The following is a 19,539-nucleotide window of genomic DNA, read 5'->3' as shown; positions in this document are numbered from 1 at the left end:
GGGTAAATTACATGGGACAATAAAATTTACCATCTTAAGCATTTTAAGTGCACAGTTTACTAGTGTTAGGTACATTCACATTGTTGTGCAACCAACCTCTAGAACTCTTTTCATCTTGTAAGATCGAAACTCCAAACCCATTAAACAACAACTTCTCCCATTTCTCCCTTTCCACAGTCCCTGACAACCATCATTTCACATTCTGTCTCCATGAATTTTCCTACTTAAGATACCTCTTATTAAGTGGAATGGCCATTTTGTGACGGCTGTTTTCACTTTGCATAATGGCCCCGAGGTTCACCATGTTGAAGCACGTATCACAATTACATATATATCAATCACATTTTGTTTATCATTCATCCATCAGTGGACACGTGGATATCTTCCACATTTTTGACTCTTGTGAATGAGTCCTGTTCATCGGCTCTTGTCAATGGCTGTGGGTGAATAGGGCAAACATGTACAAATATCTCTGAGATCCTGCTTTCAGGTGTATGTCCAGAAGATAAATTGCTAGGTTATACGTAACTCTATTTTTACTTTTTTGAGGAATTGCCCTACTGTTCTCCATAGTCACTTCACCAGTTTACATTCCTATCAACAGTGCACATCTTTGCCAATACTTCTCATTTCCTGTTGTTTCTTTTATAGTAGCCATCTTCATGGCTGCAAGATGTATCTCATTGTGGCTTTGATTTGAATTCCCCTGATGATTAATATTGTTGAGCGTCTTTTCTTGTGCTTGTTAGCCCATGTTGCTTGGAGAAATGTCTGTTCAAGTCCTTTGCCCATTTTTAAATCAAGCTTTTGATGTTGTTTAGTTGGAGGAGTTCTTTATGTATTCTAGATAATATTAATACCTGATCAGATACCCGATTTGCAAATATTTTTCTTCCACTCCATAGGTTATTTTTTCATTCTGTTGGCTGTACCCTGTATGCACAGAAGTCATTTAATTTATTATTATGCTTACTGTTTTGTTCTCTGTCTCCTCCTCTAGAATACAAGCTCTGTGAGGGCAAGTTCATATCTATTCTGTTCACTGCTATATCTCCCATGCTGTGAATAATATTTGCCACTTAATCAATTTCAGTAAATATTTGCTGAATAAATGGATGCATGAATGGACAGATTAGAAATGTGGTCTAGGTTTTCCACAGTTTCTAAACCCCTTGTTCAGGGCAAAAGTGAATAGAACCTGAAGCATAATTTTTTTTAAAAGAATAATGCTCTAAATTGACAAGTTACAGATAGTTTTCCTGAATGAAGGGCTTTTTGAAAATTCTTCTCCCATATGCAGCTGGTTTCCTGGGCTAGCTGGGGAGCATGTCTGCATCTCTCTTTAATCCATTAAAGTGACAACTCTGGATACGTATGAATACAAACAGGGCTCTCTGTCACTCTATCTCCCTCACCCCGGATTATTGGCTCTCCTGGCCCCCACCCGGCCCTTAACGCCTGGCCTCTCTCCAGTCCTCTAACCTTTTTGAACTGCTCCCTAAGGCCCTCCCTCCATTGCCCCTATATCTGCTTTATGTCGAAGGTCCCAGCCAGCTCTGTCAGGGATTACTTTGCTTCCATTGTTCTGCCAGGACCACACACCGGGGCAGGCTCAGGTACCCTTCTCTCTAAGGAGGCCTGTGGGAATCTGGAGAAAGGAATGAAAAGGGACAATGATTGAACAGTACTTAGGAGGGGGCAGTTAAATGTCAGCCCCGATTAATGATAATGGTAATTTAGAATCTGCTTATGGCTTCCAATGTGAGGCTTTGCCAAGAAGTCTCCAATGTGGTATTTCAAAGGGTTCCGGGGATGGCTGATGTGACCGACCGACTCTCCACTGCAGGGAGATCAGCAAGCTGGGCGTGTGTGGTTTAAGAGGCAGTGGCATGCCTGACACAGCGTGCCCTGTCATTACCTCCAGTCCTGTCTGGTCAGGTGCGTCTCTTCATTCCTGCTCACCAACATCCACCAACTTTAGGGCAGCGATTCAGAGACAGGGAACTTTTGAGTATTCTCATTACAAAGACAAATTGTTGAGATGGTCCCTTCTTTACACCGTCTTCTGGGTTTCCATGTTCACCTAAGGCAAAAACAATATAACTATACTTCCCAACTGAGAACAATGGACATTAGCAGGCTTTGTTGTCCACAGGTGGAACATAAAGGAGGTTAAGTGCATATGCACTTGGCCTTGCTGCTAGGGTTCAGATTCTGACCCCGCTACTTTCTAGCAACCCACTTAATCTCTCAAGGACTTATTCACCTCATCTGAAAATTGGGTATGATTAGAGGACCTCCCTTGTACTCTGTGAGAAAACAAGATGCTGTATGAAAACCATAAGAACAGGGTCCGAAACATAGTAAGTGCCTGAGAAATGCTCCCTGTGACAATCATTGCACAGTTAGAGGGAGGTCAGAGATATCCTCCTTTGCATCATGGTTTCTCAACCTCAACTCTGTTGACATGTCCAGCCCACTTGTTCATGGTTATCAAGGCTGTATAGATTTTGGAGGCTGCTAAGCAGCATCCCATCTCTACCCATTTTCTATCCTTCTCTAACCCCAATCCACACCCCTAGTTATAACATCAAAAATGCCCCAGTCAAGTATCCTTAAAAAGGCAGGGGGATCAATCTCCTCAAACTCTTGCACCCTCGATTAAAAGCTACTGCTTTAGGATAAGCAGCAAAAATTTTCTAAGTGTGCATGCCTGTGGCTACATCTCACTGGGTAAAGGCAGTTTTCCTTAAACTAGTTATTTCAATACTCGCATAGGGGCTTTGAAGATTTACAAGATCACAGAATATGATCCCAACATGCCTTCCATCCTTGCAGCCCCTGGTGAGTTCTTCCAGTAAACCCACACAAAATTTATCTCTGCCTTCCAGTGGTACCCACCATTCCCATCTGCCTCAAATCTCACCTAATGAGGAATCAAGATGGGCTGGGTTGCTACAGGCAGTGGTGTGTGTGTGTGTGTGTGTGTGTGTGTGTGTGTGTGTGTGTGTTTTCACATCCTCCCTAGCATAAAACCTGGCACATAATAGATGCACAATGAAAATGAGTTGAATGGAAACAAATTAGTTAATCCTGAATGCTTTAGCTCCATTCCATTTTCCATTTTCTGTTTGCTTTTTGACCATTGAACAATATTATCTTCAAAAAGCAGCAAATTCCACAAAAAACAATAACCTGAGTGGTATAACAAGAAAACAGGAGCTAGGAAAAAAAAGTCCAGGTATAGGAAGAAAAGCAGTAATAGACAAGGAGTGATGGTGGGTGTCTTCTGATCCCTGACCCCAACTCTCAGGAAATTTGTTATTCTTTTTAGCTGTTAACGCATTCTTTTCCATATCTGAAGGATGTCATGAGCAGGGGAAGGGAAAAGGGAGATCTCTTCCTCCCCCTTCTTGGATACCCCAACAAAGTAGGTAAAGTAAGGAGTGGAACAGTCTCCAACAGAAAATGAGAGCTCAGAGCAGAACTAAGAATAGAGATGAACAATAATATCAACATCTCAGCCTAAAGCTAGGGTGGGCGTGAAAGGGAGAGAGACACATGAAAACCCAGGAGGCACCCAGAGATGGTCAATGGAGGAGAAGTCAGGGTTGATCCGCTGATTTTGACTTAAGAGTCATTCATCCTGGTTTCCTAGCCATCATCTGGACTCAGATAAGTGCCCATCTGAATTGCATTAACACTTCATGGTTGATTTCTGGATGGGAGAGAGTCCCAGAAATCTTGTTCCCTAGGAAAAGAAAGAGACAAGCCCTTCTCTTCTCTCCCCGGGAAAATACACAAAGACAAGAGATAAAAATGTAATTCCAGGGCTGGGAGAACAGGGTCATATTGAAAGCAGGGTGAACTTGGAAGACTGAGTTCAGGTGAAAGTCCTTACTCAGGCCTCTTTGTGTTCTCTGCTTAAATTCCTCATTTTCTTTCTGTGGCATCCCAACACTACTGATTTTCTTTTTATTTTTTTTAATTTTTTATTGTAATTTTTTATCTTTTATTGATTTTATTTTTTAAATACACGACAGCAGTGGAATGCATTATAATTCTTATTACACATATAGAATATAGAGTACAATTTTTCATATCTCTGCATATAAACTATGTTCATGCCAATTTATGCCTTTATACATGTACTTTGTTTTTTGTTTTTGTTTTGTTTTGGTTTTTTGCATCCAACACTACTGATTTTCTATGACAAAGTTACCCTGGATCTTTCATTTTCCAGGAATTACATTTCACCCATTTCTTTCAGACTTTCAGACTGCAAGGGGAGAATCTTTCAGACTGGAGATGGGGTGAGATGCTTAGACTAGCAGATTCCCTTGAAAAGCTCCTTGATGGTAGATTTTACTAAGGGCCGTCTTGAGCTCCTGGGCCAGAATGTTGTAGATAGTCGTCAATGTTGTTGGGGATCCATCCCCTATAGTGGTCACTGCTCTTGTTCTTCAGGTGAGCATCTGTTTATCCACTTCCTTTCTAGATTTCTGTCCTCAGAAAATGAGAATAATGCACCTAAGCTCACCCAGAAAACTCTCCATGCCAAAGCAAAATCATGCTGCTATCATGACACAGGTCAGATGTTGTATCTTGCTTTGCCATGAAGAGTTTTCTGGGTGAACTTGGGTGCAGTTAGAGCTGAGAGCTCCTAGTTTCCTGAGCTAGTGAGTGAGACAAAACCTGGCATAAAGAAGGGAGGGAAGAAATTGGGACCAGACTGACCAGAAAACTGCCCGGGGAAATGCAGCTGACCAAGATGAGGTAGATTGGGTCACTCCATCAGAGTGGTCAGCTGGAAGTTTCAAGAGTAAATTAGAGCACTCCATTCTTGATGGTCTCTACTTGATGCACAGAGAGAATGGTATTTGGCCAAAGTATCTAAGACTTTGGGTAGAGAAGTAGGCTAGAGGTTGTCATGAGAACGTCAGGATCCTGGACACATATCTTGCAAATGAGAAGAGTGCCCATGTCAGAGTCCATGTCCCCACCCAGCCAATGAGTCAGTAGGAAGCCCTGAACCTATAACAGCATTAGATACCTTATCATAATGGAGTCCTGCTGCTTATTAAGATAACCTCAGTTACTAAATTATGATGGAATCTCTTTGCTGTGCTTCATTCTTTTCATGACCCTCGCTTGCTCCAGACTGACTAGAGATAACATTATCTAGCCTGAAGATGTAGCCCCAAAGGACCTGAGAAAATATATTTCATAGTATTTGATTTATAATCACCCTAGATGGCACAAGGAACAAATCAACTACCTATAGCCTCCATGTGAACCTGGACTTGTGGCCTGGCTACAGATCAATGTTTCATTGTCCATGCTGGTGAGCCTGATGCTCAGCTCATCACTGAGCACCTACCAAATATGGCACCCACTTGACTGTCACACTGGACAACTCAGATATATAAGACTCCTCTCTGGTGTAAAAAAAAATATGTGTGTGTGTGTGTGTGTGTGTGTATACATGCATATACATGCATATATGTGTGTATGTATGTGTGTATATATGTATATGTATATATATGTATGTATATGTGTCTATATATGTGTGTATATGTGTGTATATATGTGTATATATATGTGTGTGTACATATATGTATATATTTTTTTTCTACTCACATCAAAGTATGTGGAGAACCAGAGAATGGCACATATTTAATTGCTTTTTCCCATTTTAGTTTTGAAGCTTCTGAAGGGGGGAAAAAAAGAAAGAAAGAAAGAACAAACGAGCATCTTCTCCATTCTATCAACTATCACTGTACCTAGAAGAGTGTTCAAGACTGGCCAATGATTCAATAGTCATTGGCTACTTAAAAGAAAAGAGCTTTGCAGATTGTCAACTTAATAGATATCTCTATGCTATTCATTTCTCAAACACGATGCGTGGGGGGATTTGGCTTGAAAGAAGGAGAAATTTTAGTGGTATCAGGATAGCAATTTTTCAGGACTCCATTATTTTCCGCTGCTCACTTTTCTTGTTGTCAGAACTGAAGAAGCACCAGCTACACATACATCAAGATAAGAGCCATACTTCCATTAATGAAAGGGGAGGGTTCGCTGGGAATCAAGAAGTTTTTTTACATTGCAAATGGTAAAAGGGAATTTGTTTCAGGGCCTTATCTGGCTTTTGATCATCTGGACAGCTTACAGAAGGAGAAAAGTTGGTATTTATTTTAAAGACAAAAATTGCAATTTCATTGCATCAAATATGCGTTGCAGCTGCTTAGATATATTGCTCTGAGAGGCAAAAAGCCTATTCAGCCTGAGTGTACAAGTCAGGCAGTGTACTAATAAAGAAAACTGTACTTAATTCAACCAGTGCAGTTGCATTAAGAAAACTTTCAAAATCCACATCTGACTGCCTAAATGAACAGCATCCTACAATAGCCAGAGGGCAACATGGCTAATAAGCAAGTGTCTATTCACATTAAGAGAAACAGACCAGGAAAGCAGAGAAACATATTCATCTGGTTCCTCTTTTCCAATGTGAATGAGAACAAAGCTCACCTACACTGCAAATGCAATAACAGCAGGACTTTCAGGCATCCATGAGCCGCACAACTTTACTAACTTATTCTGGCCATGTAATTACCTCTCTGTGGCCCTCTCTGAGCTCAAACTGATGGGCTTACCACCATTCTGCAGACCACCCAGCTCTAATCACATCTGACTGCTGTCCTATTTCAATAGTGCCTCAAGGGAGGAGATGGTATGTTTTCTACCTTCTGATTATGGACATGTTGTTTTGCACATGCTAATAAAATGTTCGTGAGAAAATGAATGAACAAACAAATAAATGGGGCTTCTATTGGTATTTCAGAGTGTGATTATCATTACTGTAAGTTCTTCTCTATGTGTCCATGAAAAGAAAAGAATCCTCACCATGGCTTTAATTCTTAGGCTGATGTTCATCAGTGAAATATCCTACAGTCCAAAGGTGCTTGTGTTAGTCAGATTTCCATTACTGTAACAAATACCTGAGATAAATCAACTTATACAGAGGAAAAGTTTATTTTGGCTCACAGTTTCAAAGTTTTCAGTCCATGGTTGCTTGGCCCCAAAGCCTCTGAGGCTGTGATGAGGCAGCCCATCATGACAGGGAGCAAGCTGCCCACTTCAGGACGACCAGGAGGTAAAAAACAAGAGCAAAAGATCAGATCCTACAATCCTCTTAAAGGGCACATTCCAATAACCTAAAATCTCCCACTAAGCCCACCTCTTAAAAGTTCTACCACATCCCAATACTGCCACAGGATGATGACCAAGACTTTAATACATGGGCTTTTTGGAGACATTGAAGATCATAACTATAGCACTACCAGTCACAGATGTTCAATACCTGGCTATCCTTGGCCAAGTAATCCTTTCCCTTCAATCCATATCAGCCTTGTCTTTTTGAACTCCAAGAATCTCTTGGCCTCTGCCTTTACTATAGTCAGCTTTATTGCTGCTGTGACTAAAACACCTGAAAAGAACAATTTTAGGAGAGGAAAAGTTTATTTAAGGGCTCACAGTTTCAGAGGCCTCAGTCCACAGATAGCTGGCTCCTTTCTCCAGGGCCCCAGGTGAGGTAAAAAAAACAGAGAGGAAGAGTGTGGCCGAGGGAAGCAGCTCACATGATGATCAGAAAAGCAGAGAGACTCCATTTGCCAAATACAAATATATACCCCAAAGCCATGCCCCCAGTGCCCCACCTCCTCCAGCCACACCACCTGCCTTCAATTCCCATCCAATTAATCCCATCAAGTGATTAATTCACTGATTAACACAATCATTTCTCCTCTAAACCCTCTTGCATTGTCTAGCACATGAGTTTTGGGGGTTCACCTCACATCCAAACCATAATGGCCTCTATTCTGTTCCTGTACTAAAATACCTCCTTTTGTCTCTCACTATTTGCATTTCTCTAATAGCCCCCCTACACCCTTCCATCAGCTGTAACTCTACGGCAACTAAGAAGACTCGATCCAAGTGCCTTCATCAAAAGTGAATCAGTCTTAGTGCTCATGTAGCTGAAAATCCTAGGACTAAGACTGGCTTCAGGCAGCAGCTCAGTTGAGGTCATAAAGACCCAGTTTCTCTCTCCAGTACCAACTATGCATTCCACTGAGTTCTCCACATTCCCTAAGAGACTCCCCTCCACATATCTGTAGCAGCTCCTGCTTATATCCTTCTAAGTCCAAATCCAGTATAAAAGAAAGAGTTCTTTCCCTCAAGAACTCAATGTAAAATTCCAGAATTCACACTCCCTACCTCTGACTTGAGATAGATACATGCATGTGTACCAATCACTATGCTCAGGGGGTGAAATACACTCTTAGGATTGAACCAGATTCCTCACTCCTGCCCTGGAGCTCAGTGCACTCAGCTAAACTCTAGAGCACTTGGGCTAAATATTGAATGATGGTGGTTTTTTTCCAAAACAAAATCAGGGCATCCTCGCCTTATGAACATTGCAATTCTAAACTGGCTTTCTTTTCTAATCTTTCCTGTGTCATCAGTCCCCTGCCTGATTCCGTGCTTTCCCTTGCTTCTTTTAGATTCTCTCCTGAATCCTCTATTGATACCTTGTTTCCTCTCTGACACCTATTAATTCCATTTTTGTCTCTGATTGCGTTCTGCCTCAATGATTTCTCTTTTTCAGCTCCCCCCAACCCCCAACCCCAGTTTTTTACCTAAGTTTTCCCTCCCTCCCATCCTCTTCAAGAATGAAGTACCTGCTGATGGTAATCCCAGCACGGTACTGTGCCATCTGCTGGAGCTGTTTGCTTTCTCTAGCAACCACAGAATCGCCCTCATTTTTCATCAGCGTTTTCCTTCTGTTTCTATAACCCCATCAAAACCAAATATACCCAGGCTTCCCCATCCATCTTAAGAAACAAGACAAAACCACTTTCATTTAGCCTTGGCAGCATGCCCACCCCCACCTTTCTCCTTCCTGTTCCCTGTCCCCTCCCCACCGTCAAACTCTCACTCCATCTCTCCCCTCCCCTCCGGGCTTAAGCACTCTGAACTTGTCTCTGCTTTCTTTCACCAAACTCATTTCTAACATCCCTGAAGTTCTGTTTCTAGGGCTGTCTCCTTTCACCGCCCTCCCAAAGATTTCCTCATAGTCAAAATATTTGAGTCCTCTCTCTCTCTCCCTCACCTTCCACATCCAAATTGCCCTCAAATGGATTCTGTAAGTGTCCCCTTAACTCCATCCCCCCGCTACTGCCTTACCAGGAATTTTCTGGTTCCTCCATCTCCCATGCTCCATGCAAGCTCTCTTTCAATGTCCTCCCAGTCAAGGCTCAAGTGAGCTTTTGAAACCTTAAATTCATAAGCTTTAGCTTTGCATGTGAGACTGCCCTGCGTGTGTACTCCCCTGCTGACACAGTCCTGGAGATACTGAGGTCAGCAGCAACCCCCTGCTCTGTGCTCACACTCATCCTTCCTCCTGGAATAATGTTCTAATCCTCTCTCCCTCCACTTCTGAAACTGGGAAAATCCTGGGCCCCTTCAACCATCTCCAACTCTTTGACACTAACGTTATTTTATTTTATTTTACTTTATTTTGTATACTTATGCATTTATTTGTTTTATGTACTTATGCATTTATTATGCATTTATTTTATGTACTTATGCATTTATTTGTTTGTTTTGGAGATGGGTCTTGCTATGTGACTCTGGCTGGTCTCACACTCCTAGGCTCACACGATCCTCCTATCTCAGTTTCCCAAGTACTGGGCACTTCAGGCAGGGGCCACCTTGCCTGGCTTTGACATTAGCTTTAGCATTTTTCTAGTAGGATCTCTCTCCCTACCTTGAAGCAGAATTATTCCCTTCCTGACGGTGCCTCCCCACAAACGTGTCGCTCTAATTTATAACTGTCCATTTGTGAAAGCACCTGGCCTTAAGCCTTCATGCATGACCATCTGTCCCTGTGCCTCCAGGGTCCCTGGTACCCATCAAAGTGATATCTTCACTACCCCTCTACTCCTGATGCTTCTGCTCTACATTTTTTTTTCATTTCCAAAGCCATTACCTCTCTATTGTCCCTTCTACCCTTTTCTCTGACCCACGCCCAAGGAGCAGAATCCACAAGCCTTCCATGCTTCTTCCTAGATATCTTATACTCAGAAAATCTGTTTCCAAGTCCCACTCTCGAGCTTCTCTCTTTGTCCTTTATTACTGTTACTTTGTGCTGTCTCCACCTGTGAACAAGTTCATCCAACAAGCTCTGATTGCTAATCCTACATTTTTATGTAACAAACACCCATGGTCCTTGGCATGTTACATGACATCTTCCCTTGAGTTCCCTCACTGATTGCCCACTGCCCTTGTGACAGGGTACATTGACATCACTCTTCACTATTCCCACTGTCCTGCTTTTTGTTTGTGTGTTTGTTTTACAACCACCTCTCTTAAAGCTACCTCTTCCCCTCCCCAATCATTTCTCTTTGACCATCAGCCGTATGTAAACTAGTGCCCGGGTGACTGTGTAATTTATCAACCAAACCAGGACATTTTGATAGTAAACAATGGAACTTATCAATAATTCTGTCTGAACACCAGGTATAAACTGGGGTTTCCCTGGCTAGTCACTACATCTGTCCTCCCAAACTATGGCCTCATTACTGAATGTTCCCCCACCAGGAGCCAGCAGTTAAATGCATCACACTTATCTGATGTTACCAATATCATCTCCTTGTACCTACTTCATTTCAGCCATAATAATTTTCAGTAAGTTACCACTGCTTTTAGGATCAAATTCATAGTCTTCCTCCTAGAGTTTGTCCAAATTTCTCTGCCATCAAGTAAAGAAAGATTGAAGGATTTTTGTGTTTGGTTGTTTTCTGGGTTGTTTGTTTGTTTTAGGGTTTTTTGTTGTTGTTTTTGTTGTTTTGGTACCAAGGATTAAACCCAGTTGTGCTTAATCACTGAGCCACATCCCCAGCACTTTTTTATATTTTATTTAGAGACAGGGTCTCACTGGGTTGCTTTAGGACCTCACTAAGTTGCTGAAGCTGGCTTTGAACTCGTGAACCTCCTGCCTCAGTCTCCTGAGTCACTGGGATTATAGGCATGTGCCACCACATCTAGCTGTTGGAGATTTTTTGTTCTCTCTCTTTTCTTCCATCCAGCCCTCATCTGTAAGAACCACCTCCCTTCATAGTTCAAATTTACTTTTTGCTTTCTAATTTGGGGGTGAAGGTACTAAGGATTTAATCCTGGGGCACTTTACCACTAAGCCCATCCTGAGCCCTTTTTATTTTTTATTTTGACACAGGGTCTTACTAAGTTGCTGAAGTCTTCACTAAGTTGAGGAGTCTGGCCTCAAACTTGAGATTCTCCTGTCTCAGCCTCCTGAATTGCTGGGAGTGGGTGTGCATCCCTGGCTCTCTTCCTAACTAAAACCTACCTCCAAGTTCATCTTTACCAGGAATCCTACCAAGATTTTGAAGAGTCAGGAGAAAAAAAAATCCTACACAAATCCAAATATTAACCTCTCTGATTTAATTTCATTGTGTATTAATTAAGAAAAATAAAGAAAATGAGAAGTGAGGGGAGGGAATTATAGCATTTATCCATATAATCTCTTTCACATTTTAACCTGTAGGCACCTGCAGATAGAGTTCATGCCAACTGTACAATTCTAATGTCAGCATCTGGATTAAAGCATGTATAAGTTCTTTTAAAAAGAAAGATTTATTTAGATCTGAACTTTAGACTTTCAAGTCCTAGGTTTGGTGGTCCCATTGGTTTGGGCCTCTTGCAAGGATGACACATCACAGCTGGAGTGTAAGACAGCAAACTGCCTACAACTCAAGTGGGAACAGGAAAAAAAAAAAGAGGAAAGAGGAGGAGATGAAGGTCCCAAGGTCCCTCTTGAGGCCACACCTCCCTCTAGGCCCCACCTCTTAAAGGTCTACCCTACCCCCAGTAGGGATGCCCTGGGGACCAAGCCTTTGGTGTGAACTACTGTAGGACACTCCTTCCAACCACAACAGGAGCTGAGAAGGCTTCAAGGAGAAGATGTTCAAACTTCTGAGAGGTTGGGGCAGGCTGAGATTAGGGAACTGCACCTGCTATCTGGACAGTTACAGTACAATGTTGAAAGCTTTCAAATAATTTCTGCATATTTGGGGACAGCATATGTCAGTGGGCTCAGAGCTGCCCCCCCCCACCCGCGCCCCCAGATATTGGTGTCTTGTGTTCCCCACAAAAACAGTTTAACAAGTTAGTCCTGGGAGTCTGAGCAATTTTGGAGATAGGTGCCCATTCTAACCCACATGGCTGTACATTTTTCACCTTCTAACCCATGCGGCTCCCTCTTCTGGCCAACCCAGAGACAGAATGCAGAGGAAGGAAGGATCTCCCCCTCTCCTGGGAGCCTGCGGAGGAGTGTGAGAAAGACTCTGGTAGACCAACACCAAGATGTGAGATAGGCTGGTCTTCAACCCAATTATCACATTTGGTTTCATCAGCTTTGTGAGCCTCTCATTCTAATCAGAGAGTCCGAAAATGCCCACCATCATTCTCGGCAACTGCCGAGAGTGAGAACAATCGCTCCCTTTCTCCCGAGAGCCTGCAGCCCTGCCAGAGCGCAGTATCAGAAAAGTTCTGGGACCCGCCCGCCCGCCCGCCCGCTCGCTGTCAGCCCGACGCAGGGAGCCCAGCCAAGCCGAAAAGGAAGGAGACGGCGGTTCGGGTCATTAGAAAGAGTTGCCAAAAAGTGCTCAGAAAGTGAACAATTAATTTCGGCTGTCAAAACAGATACTAGAGGAGCCCAGTTAGATTTCAAGCATATTTTCTCTACCAGCAAATCCAAGGCTTTGTCGGTGATAAGAGATGGAGCAGATTCTGGGGATGTTTGTGAGACAATAATACATAGTGGTTAAGACTGCCGTGGGCTTGGGAATCAAATTGCCTGGTGCGGTTCCCAGTTTGGCCTTTTTTTTCTGGCTGTCTCCACAGGCCTTCTATTTAACGACTCACTATGAGCCTCGGTTTTCTCTTCTGTGAATTGGGGACAGTTCCAGCAGACAGGAGGAAAAGGAATCAGGATGTTGTATGTATGAAAGGCATTTAGTCTTGCAGGTAGCCAATAGATGGTTGCTGTTTTTATTATTATTGTTGGTGCTGATACTATCATGCAAAAAACTCCAGCTTCTCTTGAAACTTAGCAGGTTCTTTTTGTTTGCTCTCTCTTCCTTGGATGGCTAGTGCCTTTCCCAAATTTTAGCAAAATTTTCTGAAGATCAGTTCCTTTGGGGAACACTTGCTGGTAAGCAGTAATTTATTGACTCAGTAAAAGTGTTCCACGTGAATGTAAAACCTCAAAGTAAAGAGAATTATTCTCTGTTGTTGTTCTCCCCTGGTGAGGCTGCAGTGTAGATAACACATACATAAGTAAAATGGAATTTGTAAAGCAAGAAGCAGAGTATTTTGAAAAATTAAAAGTTTCTTATAAATCTTTAAGAAAATGCATCTGTGTCAACACAATAAAAATAATATCCCAGCCTACTGGTTTTCATCTTCTAGCCCTGGGTAGGCACTGACTTCTTAACCCTTCCACTGCCATTTGATGGATAGGAAAAACTAACTGCCACCGCTTTCAGGGGACAGAAGACAACACTCTACCTTCACCTCCCATGACATGTGCCTTCTCCTCTCATGGGGTCACAATTTTTCGGCCAAGTCAAGAAAAGCAATAATGAAAAGCACAATGTGTAATAACAATCATTATCAAAATCACCTTTGTAATTTAGAAAAAAATAGGTAATTTTTCTGGTTTGTTTAAAAACAGATAAATCACTTTCCCTTTCTCTAGTCCCACTGACATCTCCCATACTACTCAGAAGAATGTATGTCAACTCTCTTCTTAAAAATTATAGGGTCTGGTTATCCACACGCATGCCTATTGTGTCACCGACTACCACTATCTTTCCAATATCCATTTTTTCCCTTCTTCCATGGTTACAGAACCTGTTTTGCTAACAGCAATTATATGCCCAGGTAAAAGATGACATTGCCCACCTTCCTCTGTAGCCAGGTGGGTCAAGGGACTAAGTTCTAACTAGTGAGATGTAAGTGAAAGCATTAAGTGAGATTTCCAGAAAGACTTCTTCAAGGTGGTTGCTGGGGTAGGGTGCATTCTTTCAGCCACCCCCTCTTTCTCTTGGTTGCTGACGTAGATGTGATGAACAGAGCTCCAGGAGCTGTTTTGAACTATGCTGCAAACCTGAGAATAGAAACTGTGCATTAAATGATGAAAAAAAAAATCCTGATGACTGAGAAACCACTATTGCAACACTGAATAACAAACTTCATTTTGTTTTTGTTTTTTATAAGATAGAAATAAACAATTTGTCTTAAGTTACTGTCGTTTCTATTTTAAGTGGATATACCCAATCCTAATTGACATACCTGCTTATGTCTTCTCTCTTGACCCAAAGGTGAATTCTCTGCATTGGCTCATGTGAGTATCAATTTCCTGACCATTCTACCAAGGTCACAAGGCAAGATTGATTGCAATATTCTCTCCAGAACTTCAAAGATAGTTTACTAAAATACAGAGTCCAGGTGAGTCTCCTCAGCATGCTTAAAAAGATATGTTTCAAAACTTTGTTTCTCCCAAGGCTAGTTAATTTTAGGGGGGCAAAAAAATTTTTTTGTGATCACACTCTACCCATTAAAATTTGATAATCTATCTCATCAATGTGAAAGATTAACAAGGGTGAGCAGCCCACCGAAAACTCAGAGAAGTGCCCCTTTTGTATCAAGGAGATCTGCTTCCTCCTCTAGCACCTCAGTAGCATCTCTAACACTGCTTACCACATTGTGCGATGATTTTAGCAAGTCTTCTCTCTTTTGGGACCTTCCTATTTAAGTCTATGTTCTTGGTGCTGAGCACAATACCCACCAAAAGTTAGATTCAAAGCCAAAAAAAAAAAATCACAACCATTCAATGAATGAATGATGTTCTTCATTAGAGGTTCATTCGGGCAATCATTTCTACCACCTGTCAAAATGAATATAGCTTTCCAAAATCTATCCAAATATAATGCAATAATGATAATTAAAAATAGTTGAGCCCCTTCTACACACTTGATCATTTGTTAAGCTTGAAAAAACTCTGAGAGGAGTGTGTGTGTGTGTGTGTGTGTTTCTATACTATGTTGTTATCTGTGTTCCATGCCTCAGGTTACACACACTCTGAAGAGAAGCCATTTAATTTAGTGCCATGATCACTGAAAGATTCTTCTCTCCTCTCCTTCCCTCCTCTCCTTTTTTCCTGTCTTCACCCCTCCCTTCCCCTCTTCTTCTCTCTACCCACCACCATAACTCCTAGATTTGCTTCTGAATGCTTTGGTGAACATGCATTTCACCAAATCGAAGTAGTTCTTCGATGGGTAGCCTACCTCTGGGGAGCAAAATAACACATATGATTACTGGGCATACAAAGTTTCATCCATGAAAGGCTCTCAAGTGTTTACCCTGTAAGTTCAGATTTATACGTGTTTCCCATTTTCCCCTGTGTGGAATAAAAATCAAGGATTTAATAATGAACAATGTAAAACATTTTAGGTGTGGAGTAAAAGATGTATAGAAGCCAGAGCTGCATCCCGTTGCTCAACAAAGACCCCAACTTCCAACATTTAGGAATGGGAGGAGTGCTTAACTGTGGTGGCTGTTCAGAGCATGCCACAGTGGCCTCTCCAGCCACCAGGCTGGCAAGTGAACCACAGGTAACAATACACCAGCTGAGAAGTCACTTTCCAACAAATACAACAAACCTGTAGAAAACAGAAAATTGCTTTTTAATGAAACTGCTATCTGTTTATTTGGAAAAGTCATTTGTTCCTGGTCACTAGCAACTAATTCCCAACATACTTCTGTCGTCAAGTTTTAGTAAAAGATGAAACCTGGAGTGAATACATACAGTTGTGTTTAAGCCTAAACCAAACACTCTTATAAGAATAATGTTGTCCATTTGTTCTGGACAGCAATTTTTAAGTGAGTAAAGTTAGAAGTTCTTTCTGATATAGAAACCATAGAACACTGAGCCTTCTAACCCAGGGCCTTAAATAACCTTAAATTTTCTACCTTGATTTGAATGCTATTGGTGTCCAATAAGCATTAATCACTAGCAAGGGCAAAAATAATAACAGATCTCAGAAGCCAATTCTCTCCGTGGTTTTCTCAGCTTATCAGGTATTTTAGGTATAAAGCTAGAGATAAGAGAAGTTCCAAAGTAGAACCTGAACCTCCGAGACTTCTAACACTATCAAAACACAGACAGGAAAATATTCCCCCTGTAGATAACTTGAGTGGTTTCAAAGGAGAGGAGTGAAAACATTTGGCAGTCCAAGGGCCTTTTTCTCCAACACACTGGGCCCATCATTTCCCCAGAACTTTCAAATGAACTCAAACAAAAGTAGAGACTGGATTAAACTGTGAGTGAATCTGTGAGCTAGAAAGGAAAGGGACAAAGGGCAGAAGGGAGGTAAAGGGAGCAGCTTCCAGGAGCCCAGGAAATCTTGAGCTTCCTTTTTCTTGAGGTTTTTTTTTTAATGTAAATTTTTTATTTATATTTGACAGCAGAATGCATTACAATCCTTATTACATATATAGAGCACAATTTTTCATATCTCTGGTTGTATACATAGTATATTTACACTAATTCGTGTCTTCATGCCTGTACTTTGGATAATAATGTCCATCACATTCTACCATCATTAATTACCCCATGCCCCCTCCCTTCCCCTCCCACCCCTCTGCCCTATCTAGAGTTCGTCTATTCCTCCCGTGCTCCTGCTCCCTATCCCACTATGAATAAGCTTCCTTATATCAAAGAAAATATTCAGCATTTGGTTTTTTGGGATTGGCTAACTTCACTTAGCATTATCTTCTCTAACTCCATCCATTTGCCTGCAAATGCCATGATCTTATTCTCTTTTATTGCTAAGTAATATTCCATTGTGTATATATGCCACATTTTTTTTTATCCATTCATCTATTGAAGAGCATCTAGGTTGGTTCCACAGTTTAGCTATTGTGAATTGTGCTGCTATAAACATTGATGTGGCTGTGTCCCTGTGGTATGCTGTTTTTAAGTACTTTGGGTATAGACCAAGGAGAGGAACAGCTGGGTCAAATGGTGGTTTCATTTTCAATTTTCCAAGAAATCTCCACACTGCTTTCCATATTGGCTGTACCAATTTGCAGTCCCACCAGCAGTGTATGAGTGTACCTTTTTTCCCACATCCTCGCCACATCCTTATTGTTGTTTGTCTTCATAATAGCTGTCATTCTGACTGGAGCGAGATGAGATCTTAGAGTGTTTTGATTTGCATTTCTCTAATTGCTAGTGATAATGAACATTTTTTTCATGTATTTGTTGATTGATTGTACATCTTCTGAGAAGTGTCTCTTCGAGTCCTTGGCCCATTTATTGATTGGCTTATTTGTTTTTTTTTTTTTGGTGTTTCACTTTTTGAGTTTTTATTAGTGCACTATCTGATGTGTGAGGGGTAAAGATTGCTCCCAAGATGTAGGCTCTCTAAAACATGCATTGGAAAAAAGATACCCTTTTCAACAAATGGTGCTGGGAAAACTGGAAATCCATATGGAACAAAATGAAATTAAACCCCTATCTCTCACCATGCACAAAAGTCAACTCAAAATGGATCAAGGACTTAGGAATACAACCAGAGACCCTGCATCTAATAGAAGAAAAAGTAGGCCCTAATCTCCATCATGTGGGATTAGGCCCCAACTTCCTTAATAAGACTCTTGTGGCATAAGAATTAAAATCAAGAATCAATAAATGGGATAGATTCAAACTAAAAAGCTTCTTTTCCTTGAGTTATACATGTAAAGTTTCCCAGAGCCTTGAACAGTACCTGCCAGATAACAATAACTCACTGAATAGCTGCCTAATGACGGAGCAGATGAGAATGCTCTGGATCCTACCAGATGAAATCCCATCTCCTCCCAAGCAAGTTTCTGAACTTCTCTAAACCTCAGTTTCTTATCTGTGAAGCAGGGTAATGACAACTTGAGTTGTAAAGGTTGCCTTATAAAATTATGTAGTAATATTCCTGGAATTCCTCTCAAACATAGAAAACATGTTTCCATTAGCACAACTTTAGTATTGGGACCATAGAACCAGATAAGGAGTAAGGATGTACAGTTCTCATTAGATGTCATTTTAACATCTGCAAAAAGTTATACTTCTCCAGACAGGAAAAAATCAGGGGGAAAAAATACAGAATTCTGATTACCAAAGTTTAGTGATAAAGTTGAAAGAGGCTAGAATTATTAGAAGAATTACATAAGGGTGGACTAATCCAACACAGCAGCAGTAAAGCAATTTTAAAGTCAAAGGCAAAAACAAAGAAAAGTCCCAAGAGAGTTTGAAGAATGTAAAATCCAATTAATCCATGAGGAAAATTAGCTACCATCTTCAAAGGAAGTATGGGATTCAATTTACTCAGATCAGGAGGAAAAAAAATAGTTAAATGGCCTATCTAGAACCCAGAAGAGGTCTATGCATAAAAGCTATGAATTTTGGATTTATTTTATTACAATGGCTCTTTAAAAGGGACTTGATGTGTTAGCCAGCGTCTCAGGGAAAATCCATCTCCTTTCTTGACCAAAATACAGATAGATTTGCAGCCACTGTTTGCTGAAATGGTCATTCTATCTTGCTTGTGACACTCAAATTTTTCAGTAGAAGGTTAATGTTTTTGACTCAAAGAAATTTTAGAATGGAGTACAGAGATTAATTAAATCAAATCTGGATTATTAATGTGTTCATAATATGTTCAAAAATAGCTTTTGAAATCATTGGGACAATCTGTGAATATCTGGTACTTAAGATGTTTGTAAGTTATAAGAAAATGTAGGGGCTGGGGTGGTAGCTTAGTGGTAGAACGCCTGCCTAGCATGTGTGAGGTACTCGGTTCAATTCTCAGCACTGCATATAAATAAATAAGAATAAAGGTCCATTGACAACTAAAATATATATATATATTTAAAAAAAGAAAATGTAGTTTATTAAGGTATCTAACAAGTTAACCTCTGATATGAATTTAAATAGGCAATTAATTTTAGATTCCTGACACTAATTCAAAAGGTACAAAGGGCATTGGAATGTTTAATAGAACTTAAGAATCATTACTTTGAGAAATTTAATTCATTAGATTTACATGGAGTGATTTAAGTATATGGAAAGGTTTTTTTTCTGTAAAGAGAGACCTGAAGAGCTTTAAAAGAATAAAATGAGAAAAATAATTAATGTACAATATTTAAAGAAACTTTTTAACTAAGTTTGTAGCTAAAATTGCTTGATTCAGGGAGGTTGATCCATTCGGCTTTGAGTTAAAGAGACATTAGTTAATGGTTCCCTTGAAAGTGACTGTTGAAATTGCTAGATTTATATGTAAACTAGGATTTATTAACTTTTTCATTCATGTATTTATTGTCTACTATGTGTTGGGCACAATTCTGGGTGCTAAGAATATAGCA

The sequence above is a fragment of the Ictidomys tridecemlineatus genome, chromosome 7 (assembly GCF_052094955.1).
Source record: "Ictidomys tridecemlineatus isolate mIctTri1 chromosome 7, mIctTri1.hap1, whole genome shotgun sequence".
NCBI classification, from domain to species: domain Eukaryota; kingdom Metazoa; phylum Chordata; class Mammalia; order Rodentia; family Sciuridae; genus Ictidomys; species Ictidomys tridecemlineatus.
Note: the sequence above shows the minus strand (reverse complement) of the source record.